Source organism: Leptonychotes weddellii, chromosome 3 (assembly GCF_054177405.1).
Source record: "Leptonychotes weddellii isolate Sample4059 chromosome 3, ASM5417740v2, whole genome shotgun sequence".
NCBI lineage: Eukaryota > Metazoa > Chordata > Mammalia > Carnivora > Phocidae > Leptonychotes > Leptonychotes weddellii.
In genome coordinates, this window is record NC_138371.1 from 4,891,279 (window position 1) to 4,901,075 (window position 9,797).

General features: G+C 54.0%; 1 protein-coding gene across 2 annotated transcripts in view; it reads right to left on the reverse strand.

Annotated features, from left to right (window-relative positions):
- Positions 1-9,354, reverse strand: part of SH3BP4 (SH3 domain binding protein 4) — a 76,914-nt gene extending 67,560 nt beyond the window's left edge. For both annotated transcript variants that reach the window (XM_081813343.1, XM_081813345.1), the window contains exon 1: positions 9,184-9,354. The gene's annotated coding sequence lies outside the window, so the exon portion shown is untranslated. The remainder of the gene's footprint in view (positions 1-9,183) is intronic.
- Positions 9,355-9,797: the final 443 nt, after the last annotated feature.

The window sequence follows — 9,797 nt, forward strand, 5'->3', positions numbered from 1 at the left end:
AAAGATCCGTATAAAAAGAATTGCTATGCACAGAACAAGTCCCCACTCTTATGATCCTGCTTTGTTTGGAAGTTTCTAGACCTACATGTGACAACACTGGAAAGTCAGAGAAAAACACCCAGTTCAGACCAGACTGGTTCTCGTGGGTGGCAAAGTTCCAGCGATGTTAACTTTTTTCTCCTTTTGCATTTTCTAATATCTCCAAGATGAACATATAATTACTTGGGTAATTAGAAAAAACTCAAGTGGAAAGGTTTTCCTTTCCTTTTTTTTTTTTAAGAAAAAAGAAGGAAAAATCACAAGAAAATATCCCCTAAACAATTCGTTTATCTAGAAAGTATTTGTATTGACCCCAACACACTTCTCATCCCCTGCTCACGGTCAGGCCTTGGAAGACCCAGGCTCAGTGGCCTCGACCGATTGGCTGCTGGTCCCCACACACTCGATCCGACGTGTGAGCCTGGGGCACAACCTGTTACCTCTATCCCTTGCATTTCCTCCAGCTCCCAGAAATCTGAGGAATGGGGCAAGGATTGGGGGAGCTAATCCTTATTGAGACATTTACCAATACATCATGCAACTAGTCTGCGCCCGCACACATTTCAAAGGTCAGACTGAACACCTAAAAATATCAAAGCCCTGCACTCCTGTTTAATGCAGATGGTGAAACATCACCAAAAAAAATCTCTATTTACTCAATTTTTAAGAAAAAATCCACAGTGCACACAGGACTCACAAAAAACTCCCCAGGATTGGTACGGGGCCCAAGGCCCAACACAGGGGGATGATGCAGCAAAATCCACATCTCCACGTTGACATCTCCCAGGCCCCAGAAGTAAGTACTATCGCCACCATGTTACAGATGAGAAAAACCAGGTCTTGAAGGAGTCCAAAAAGTTGTCCAATGTCAAAACCGGAAGTATACAGAAGCCCAAGATTCGAACACAGACCGGTGTGGGGGATTGAGAGAGAGAGAGCACAAGTAGGCAGAGAGGCAGGGAGAAGCTGACTCCCTGCTGAGCGGAGCCCAACGCAACTTGGGGCTCGATCCCAGGACCCCGAAATCATGACCCAAGCCGAAGGCAGATGCTTCACCGACTGAGCCACCCAGGTGCCCCTAGCCACTTAATTCTTTTTTTTTTTTTTTAAAGATTTATTTATTTATTTGAGAGAGTGAGAATGAGAGAGAGAGAGAGAGCACATGACGGGGGGAGGGTTAGAGGGAGAAGCAGGCGCCTTGCCGAGCAGGGAGCCCGATGCGGGACTTGATCCAGGGACTCCAGGATCATGACCTGAGCCGAAGGCAGTCGCCCAACCAACTGAGCCACCCAGGCGCCCCCTTAGCCACTTAATTCTTAATAAGGATTCTCCTTGAAGCACATACGACTTTCGGTTGTGCAAATCAGACTGTTTCATCATGGATTGATTGAAAAGAAAGAGCCATTTACAGAAGACTCCAGCACAGTGCCTGACACAGAGGAAAAGCCCAGTAAACGGGTGAAACCACAGAAAAATCCCTATGTGAAGAGGTGGGTAGGAGTATTTCAAGGGTGTGTGCGCGTGTATCTCCTCAAATAGTAACTATGAATCTGAGAGATTCTGAGCATCTAAATGTCAAATTACCTGAAACTGAATTTCTCAAGCTCTTAAAATATTTATAAATAAAATACCAAGTGAAGGAACCGACGAAGCTCCCGCCTGGAGAAAAGGAATTCCTGGGGGCCATTTCCCTCCTTTCCCGGGACTGGCTGGGCCAGCGTCTGCCACCGCCCGGATTACGGATTACAGAGCAGAGAAGGTTCTAGCATCTGTCTCTGAGACGAACACACGCTCTTCCCCAAATGAACAGCCCCGAAATCACAGGTGGTTCTAACAAAATACAAGCCAACTATGTGCACTACGTAAACTCTAAAGAACTCATTTTTGATGTGCGGCCAGCGTCCCATCTCCCATGACGTCCCCCAGAGTCGGCACCCTCTGACGAGGGCTGGAAAGGTGAGCGAAATGGGAAATTTGGGTTTCCTCGTCTGGCACTATAAGGGTAAGATATCCAACAGCTGCCTACCAGCACAAAACCAGGACCCCGAGGGATAGGGCTCTCCTCTTGTGAACATCTTGAACACTGATTTCTGAAACCACAAAGGGAAAAAAAATATCCCAACTTCTGCGAGGGGAATTGGGATGGGGGCCACGGGGAGGAACAGTGAGACCGGACCAGAGCCGATGACCCGGTTTACCTACCACCACCACCCTCACCACCGTCCACTGAGTGACTCTGGTCTTAGGCCTTGGGCCCAGCACTTTACATGAAGTATTTATAAGTATTATATCAGCTCCAATAATTATTTCCAGTGAACTTTCAACCCAGTGCTTTTATTTTCCATTCACACGAAGGACACATACAAATATCGGACACCACTTCTCAAAGCGACGATTCTCAGGGTAATAAAAAATATTTGAACGCACATGCATTTTTTCAGATATTCCACTTACTTCTTTGTATCCAAAACTTATTAAAAATTCAAATCCTTTCAAAGTGGGCAGCGGCGTAAAATGGGTAAACAGAGGTGGGGCAAGCCTCTCTGAATGAAACGTTAAATGTCAGAGCAACCGGGGTGCCACTTGACAGAATTTATGAGTAAGCTGATTACTATTCACAGGCCAGAATTCTTAAAAGCCAGAAACTACTTCTGTCACATATTGTGCATTTGGAACTGCTAAGACGTCTAAGAAGAGAATATTAATGCTGCCTCCGAATGGTTATACGGTAAGTCACCACCCAAAGTGATCACCTGGGTCAGCCCCTGTCTCCACCTGTCAATCTCCTCATCCATGGGACGTGCTGTCTGGCACTGAGGATGCGGCCATCAGTGAAATGTGACCGGTGCCCAGTAGCGCCCAGCCTAGCAAGACAGCGGACATGCAAGAAGCTGCGGGTCAGCTCCCGACCTCGGGGACTCAGGAAAGATTTCTTGAGGAGTCTAAACTGGGTCTTAGGGACCAAGGAGTCCCCCCAGCCACAACAGCCTGAAAAGGCATTTGGGGAAGTCTTTTAACCTGTTCTTCCTGAAGACAACCACCCACATCCATCTCCTTCTCTCACAGGGCGTGGGGGCACTCGCCGTCCTGCACCACTGTGGGCTGGCCCCCGCAACCCAGGCCCTCCGTCTGACCCAGCCCTAGGTCCCTCCTGTCTCAACACCATCAAATGACAGTTCCGTTTCTTTTACCACTAATATTTTCCCATATTCTCTATTTTTTCTAGAATCTTTCAACTACCACACTCACACGGTTCTGACAAGCCAAACCCAGTGGCCTCCTGTCTTCCCGTTGTTGCTTCTTCGATCAACCCCACAATTGTCCTGTTTGCACTGGGCTCCCAACCGCCTTCCTCTACACCCCCACCTTCTGCCTGGCTTCAGGGACACACACCCTGCCTGTTCTCTCCTCCAGCTGCTTCTCCACTCCCTCTTTGGCCTTCCCGCCCCATCTTCATGAGGTGAGCCAGAAGCGTGCTCCCAGGCCCCCCGGCTCATGCTCGAGTCTCCAGGGAGCTCTTCCACGCTCATGGGCTCAACCCTAAGGAAATGAGGCCCAAGTCAGCCCTCTCAAAGGGTTCTCGGTCCTCCTCGGATCAGCAGGCAGACCCTGCAGGTGAACAACCCCAGGGACGCCTCCTTAAATTCTACAACCCAGGGGCCTGGCTTCCCTCTTGCTAGTGTCAGACCTGCTAACAAGGCTGGCTCAGACGTTTAAGGACCCTCCCCCCTTCCCATGTGCTTGCTGCCCTCCCAAGGAGCTCTCACATTTTAAAATAATTTTACTGCTAATTGTGATAGAGAAAAAATAATCAGAGTTATGTGTGCAACCAGTTCAGACTGACAAAACCCTTAACCAGTGAGTTTCTCCTGTCTTCACTTGGGTGGTCCCGGGAAGCTCCCCTAGACTCTGGCTCTCTGCTTTAACACCAGAGATCAGCTCATCAAACCCACCCAAGGAGCGGTCTCTCCAAGGACAGAGCTCCTGGCTTCATCCTGACCCCTTCTTCCACGAAGACCCTTCTCTGTTCTAGACCAGCAAGAGCAACCAAGGCAGAACAAGTATGTTGATCACCACCCATGGAAGGAAAGAGTCAATGAATGGAGTAAGGTCTCCAATTGGCAACTGGAAAGATCTGGGCCTCTGCCTGCCTTTCCAAGAACCTGGCCCTGAAAACCTTCCTTGGCTCCTCAAGGGAAAGTTGCAAGTCCAGCCTCAAATACAGGGTCTGCCGTCCCTAGCCCCATACCACTCCTCCAGTCTCCTTCCCACAGACCCCCTACCTCAGCGTGGAGGAACCTGGATACATATGAAAATGGGGATTCTGATGGGGAGGTTTTAGAAACTGCCGGGGTCTGGGCCCCGCCCTCAGAGATTTGCATTCCCCTGGGAATCAGGCTGGCAAAGGTGGATTTTTAAAAACCTCCCAGGTGATTTCAACATACGGTATGTTTTGAAGCTGGCCAAAGCACGGCACCCAGTGACGTCCGAACCCTCTCCCCGCCCACCTGCTGGGCAGACATGGTCCCCGAAGAAGCCAGTTAACCATGTGGCCGGCTCTGTAAGGGGGGCCAGCAGGTGGGCCCAGTGTGGTGAAGGGCGAGCTGCAGCCGGCTCTCGCTGGCTCACACGGGTGGTTCAACAATGCCAGCCCTGGGAGCTTCCCAGTGGCCACAGTGCGGATGTTTAGACCACACCACCGAAACCAGCAGGTGCAACAGTGAGAGTTCTTTGTTCCTTTCCTCCGAGCAGGTTTATCAGCACACGGGCCCCCTACACTGGGAATCCAGGAAAGGACACCTATATTCCCTTCAGGCCTGGGGACTAGAACAGGCTTCCATGTTCCTAAAAATGGGGCAGGGTTTCCCTCAGTCCCATAGCCTGGGGGAAGGGGGAAGAGGGAGAGAGGAGAAGATGAATCACAGGAGTCTGGAACCACAAAAATCCTTCCACAGGAAGTATTCTTTTCAATTTGTTCAAAAGCGCTGGGCTAAGAGGAACCAGCAGAGAGTTTCTCCAGAGATGAGCTTTTAATGAGCAGATAAGAATAATCTCCTCAGTGTGTCATTTATTTCATTGTGAAGTGGAAGGTGGAATCCTTATCTTACACTTACTTGAGAGACTTCCCATAATCTTTATCTTATTCTCGTGACCTCGGTCTGCCCGGAATACCCTCACTTCATGGTAAAAGGACAGACTTCACGGGGGCTCCTGTGTGAGTTACCCCAACTGCAACGCCTCAGTCTTCCAAAGAAACCAACCTGGACCCTGCAGACAGGGCGAGGACAGATCAGACCCCCAGGAATAAAGGTACAACCCGGCTGCCTTCCCCTTAGGCTGCAAACATTTTACAGGTTTTAAAGATTCCGTCGCCTTCAGAGTACAAGTTCTATAACTGTGTAGGGGAGGCTTCACGCGCCTGTCATCATGCCACCCGAATGCATGAGCGTCTTTGCTCTCAGCACCCTGGGAGATGGGATTAAGAGCGCTGGGCTCAGGCACTTTCAGGTTCAATTCCCGGCTCTAGCACTTTGGGACCACTGTGCTGGGGGACTACTTAAATCCTCATAGCTTTCCTGTATAATGGAACCCCACACGGTTTGGGTGAGGATCTTAAAGTGTGCATGCCAGGCCCGGTGCTTCGTAAGCCCTCGGTATCAGCAAATGATACCTCTTTCTACCCCTAAAGCACCCCAAATCTCAACTTAAGTTAGGTGAGCTCAGTACACCGCTCTCCTTCCTGACATCCTATTGGCTTACTGACAGTTCGATCTGGGCAGGCACCAGTCCACCTGGCGGATGGGGGGGTGGGGGCTGATGCCCTCTGTGGGATTCACCCTTCCCTCCTTGAAACACACCACCCACCCCTTGATTTCTAAAATACCTTCTGTGTGCTCTGGCCTTCGGAAGGCTAAACACTGACAACCTTTCCCTTAGGATGCTTGGCCAGGTGGCATCAGGTGCTGTTCCGTAACAAGAGGATGCCCCCAGGGCCCACTGAAAAGCAGGCTCAGGCTTCCTGAGACATCCTGCATAAGTAGCAGGATTGTTCCCTGGGTGTTTGGGGACTCGGTGAATTATTTTTCTGTCACTCCTCCAGAGGGTGATGGCGGAATGTGGGGCTTCTGCTGTGCCAATAGCTGGGAAGGCAGGCGGCCTGGCGCTGCGCGGGGAGCTGCGGGTCGACACTGGGTGGCCCCAGGCTCCCCTCCAGGCCAGGAGCAAAGCTGGGCAGAGCACTCTGGGTGAAGTCTCCGTAGCTGTTTGGGTTTGGTGACCCTTCCCGGTTCCGGCTAATCAGACAGCGACCTCAAGACAAAGAAGTCCTAGCGCCCAGCTCCAGGGCCTTAGGAAATATCACAGGGGCCTGCCTCGAATTCTCAGAAGAGAAATCACACCACGGTCCAAATTCAGGTGCTGGACTTGAAAAATAACAAAGCTAAGGAAAACCCACATGGCTGGACCAAAGCCCCATTTGCTAAAACAGCAGCTGCTACTCAGTCAAAACAAGGCTGATACCCGAAACAGGGAGCCAGGCAGGAGGTCAGCAAGGGTCGAACTCCGTGGCTCTTCACCTTGTTCAGGCCAAGGACTCCCCTAAGAAGCTGAGGGAAGCCAGGAAGCCTCCTCCCACAAGTAACTGGCTGGGATCGGAAGATTTAAATGGGGGAGGGAGTGGCCTCCCAGGACCCAGGGGCGTAAACCCCATTCACATTAGCGTCACCTCACAAACAGAAGAGAAACCATTAGAATAAGAAAAAGTCCATTCCAGCAGCCACAGGAAAGCACGTCCAGGCTGCTGGGTAACCAGCAATCAAGTTAGCAAACAACAGCAAGGGAGAAAATCCAGGAAGACTCCCTCTTCCTCCCTCCACCAAGAAAATTAAGAGCATAATACTAACTGGCAGAGAGCCCAGTTAAGGACACTTAGCAGCAACTTGTCCAGTCCCCTTTCTGGGTGCTTCTGGAAATCCCCCTGTGTCTGGGCTGGGATCAGCCACTAGACCTCGGGCAGATCAAAGTGCCGGTGGGATCCAACAATAAAATAATGAAAACTATCAAATGACAGACTGAAGCCCCGCAGACCTGCTATGGAAAGGCTCTTCCAGCATTGTTTCTATGCCAGGAGAACAAAAGGCAACCTGTGTGCTCCTCTCCCCACTCCGGCTTCGCATACCTGACATTAACAAATGGTGTGAGTCCCTATTCATTGTTTGAAAGGGCCACAGAGTGTGGTGCCTGAGTCCTGGAACAACAGGAAAAAATTAAAGCTCACAGAAGCTTCTGGGGCACCGCAGATCTGAGCTGCTCATTGTTCATTTAGTAAACAAGTGAGCCGTAAGACAAATCCCTAGGAAGCCAGGTTTGTTCACTTTCTGAGTCCTCCCAGAACTAACTGTTCCCTCTCGGATCAGCATGGCCTTGGCATTCCACAGATGGACAAGCATCGGGCCTGGGCAACGGGGGACCTGTCCCTTACCCTCTCCACGTCAACCCATATGCAGAAAGCAGAAGGGAGAGGACCATCGGGGAGTGTGGTCTCCTTCCAAGCCCCCACCCACGCCCACCTCCCTTTGTTGGGCAGAATGCACAGAGCCGGGAACCAGGAACGTTCTCCAGGCTCCACCGGACATTCCTGGAGTCTGTTTCCTGGTCAGGACGGCCAGGTGGGCGGTAGACTGTTTAATTGGATGACGGCAACAACGTGGAAGAGCAAAATGCTCCCTAGCCCCTTAAAGTACAGTCGCTGTCCATCCAAGGATGTCAAAACGCTTCACAAACCACCCATTAATTTTTATGGTGGCCTGAGAAGCAGATTGAGAATCATTACCTTCATTTTTACAAGGCAAGTAACCAAAACCACAGGGGAAGGTGGAGAGGCACCAGGCCAATGCAGTCTTAGCCAGCGTTCTAGGCTGACTGCTTCCTTCTCTCTCCACCTCAGGCCCACAGAAAGGGAACTGGTAGCCAGCTGAGAAGGCAGCCAGGCCAATAAAGCTGAACTTAGGTGTTCAGAGACCACCATGCTTGGAAGGGTGGGGAGGGGAGAGGTGCATAAAGGATTACTTTGATTTAGGCAAGAGAAGCTCCGGCTGTAACTTACTCATTAAATCGGTAAGCCTGTGACCCCAAGAATGCAAACATTAAAGGCCGATAGAACAGTGGGATCACGGATGGCTTCTGTCTTACTGTTTATATTTGTCTTCATTTTTTCCACGTTTTCTACCCAAAGCATATTACTGCTTTTGTGACCAAACAAAAGTTATACGAACTTATTACTGATAAAGGACACAGTACAAATCTGCAGCACTAACTTGCCAAGAAAAAGCACGAATAAAATCCAGCCCGACGTCCCCTTTCGAAATCTCACTGATGGTGAGGCCCCGCAAGCCTCTTCGCGCGTAGAGGGCCCGCCGCTCTCGCACCGCCCAGCACCCCGGGGAACGGCCAGCGCCGGCCTGGTCCCCCGGCTGCAGGAGCGGCCCCGGGCCAGGAGCCGCCCGCACTCCCGGGCACCACCAATCCGCAGCGCGGAGCGGGCTTCCCGGGAAACATCACTTAGAGAACAACGTGCCTCTCTTCAGCCGTCCCCACCCGCCGGCAGCCCGCGCTGTCAGCTCGCGGCTGCTCGCTCACCGGACGGCCCAGCCAGAACCCGGGATTTGCATTACCATCCTAAAACCAGGCATCTCCTAAGTTGAAATATGCATTGTCACCAACAAGTTTAACCCGGGACCGCTCGCCCCCCTCCCCTCCCCAGAACCGCGCGAGGGGGCGCCCCGGGGACGCGTGCGGTCGCCGCGCCGGGCCACCCCGCAGGGCCTGCCCGGGAGGCTCCAGGGCCGGGGAGAGGGCTCCGCGGGCGCACGCGGGGGCTCCGACAGAGGCTCGGCGCCGGGAACCCCGGCCCGCCCGCCTGCACCTAGGTGACCCAGGCGCCCGAGTGGCGGCGAGGGGCGCGAGGCTTCCCAAGCCCGGCGCCAGCTGTGCCCGGGCACCCGGAGCCCCGAACTCAGGCGGCGGGGGAACGATCGGCGCCCACGAGGGTGCGAGCCCGCCGAGCCCCGGCAGGCGCCGTGGGCGCGAGGCCGGGCACTGGGCGGGAGCGGCCCGCAGGGGACCGCCTGACTGCCGCCTGCCTACCTGGCTCGCATTGCGTCCCCGCGGGCTCCTGCGGCTCTCCTCGCGGTCTGGGAGCTCGGCCCCACCGGGGGCGCGCGCGGCTCCGCGGGAATCTCCGCGCGAATCTCCGCGCGGCGGCGGCGAGCGGCCAGGACCGCCGAGAGTGCCCCGAGCGCTCGGCCCGCGCCTCCCCGGGCCGAGGGTGGTCCCCGCGCCGGGGCGGGGCCGCGGGGGCGGGGGCGGGGCGCGCGGGGCGGGGCGCGCGAGGTAGGGACCAGGGAGGGAGGGCAGGGGTGGTCTCCGCGGGGGTGGAGCCTGGGGGCAGGGCGGAGCCTGAGCCGAGGCCACTTGGGAGACCGGGCGGGAGAGAAAGGGGGACGCGGAGGGGGAACCAAGCGCCCACCTCCCGAGTCAGATCGGGCGGGGGCGGGGCAAACATGGAGGGGGCGTGGCCGATCTGGGGAGGCCCAGAAGCCCGGGCGGGGTGTGGACGAGTTGGGGGGGTCTGGGGGGTGTGGGGGCAAAATGCCGAGGCCGGAGGGGGCGGGGTTTAGCCAAGGAGGCTGCGAGACCGGGGCGGGGTGGGAATAATTAGGGGGCAGGACTAAGTGGGGGCGGGGCTTAGCTGAGGCCGC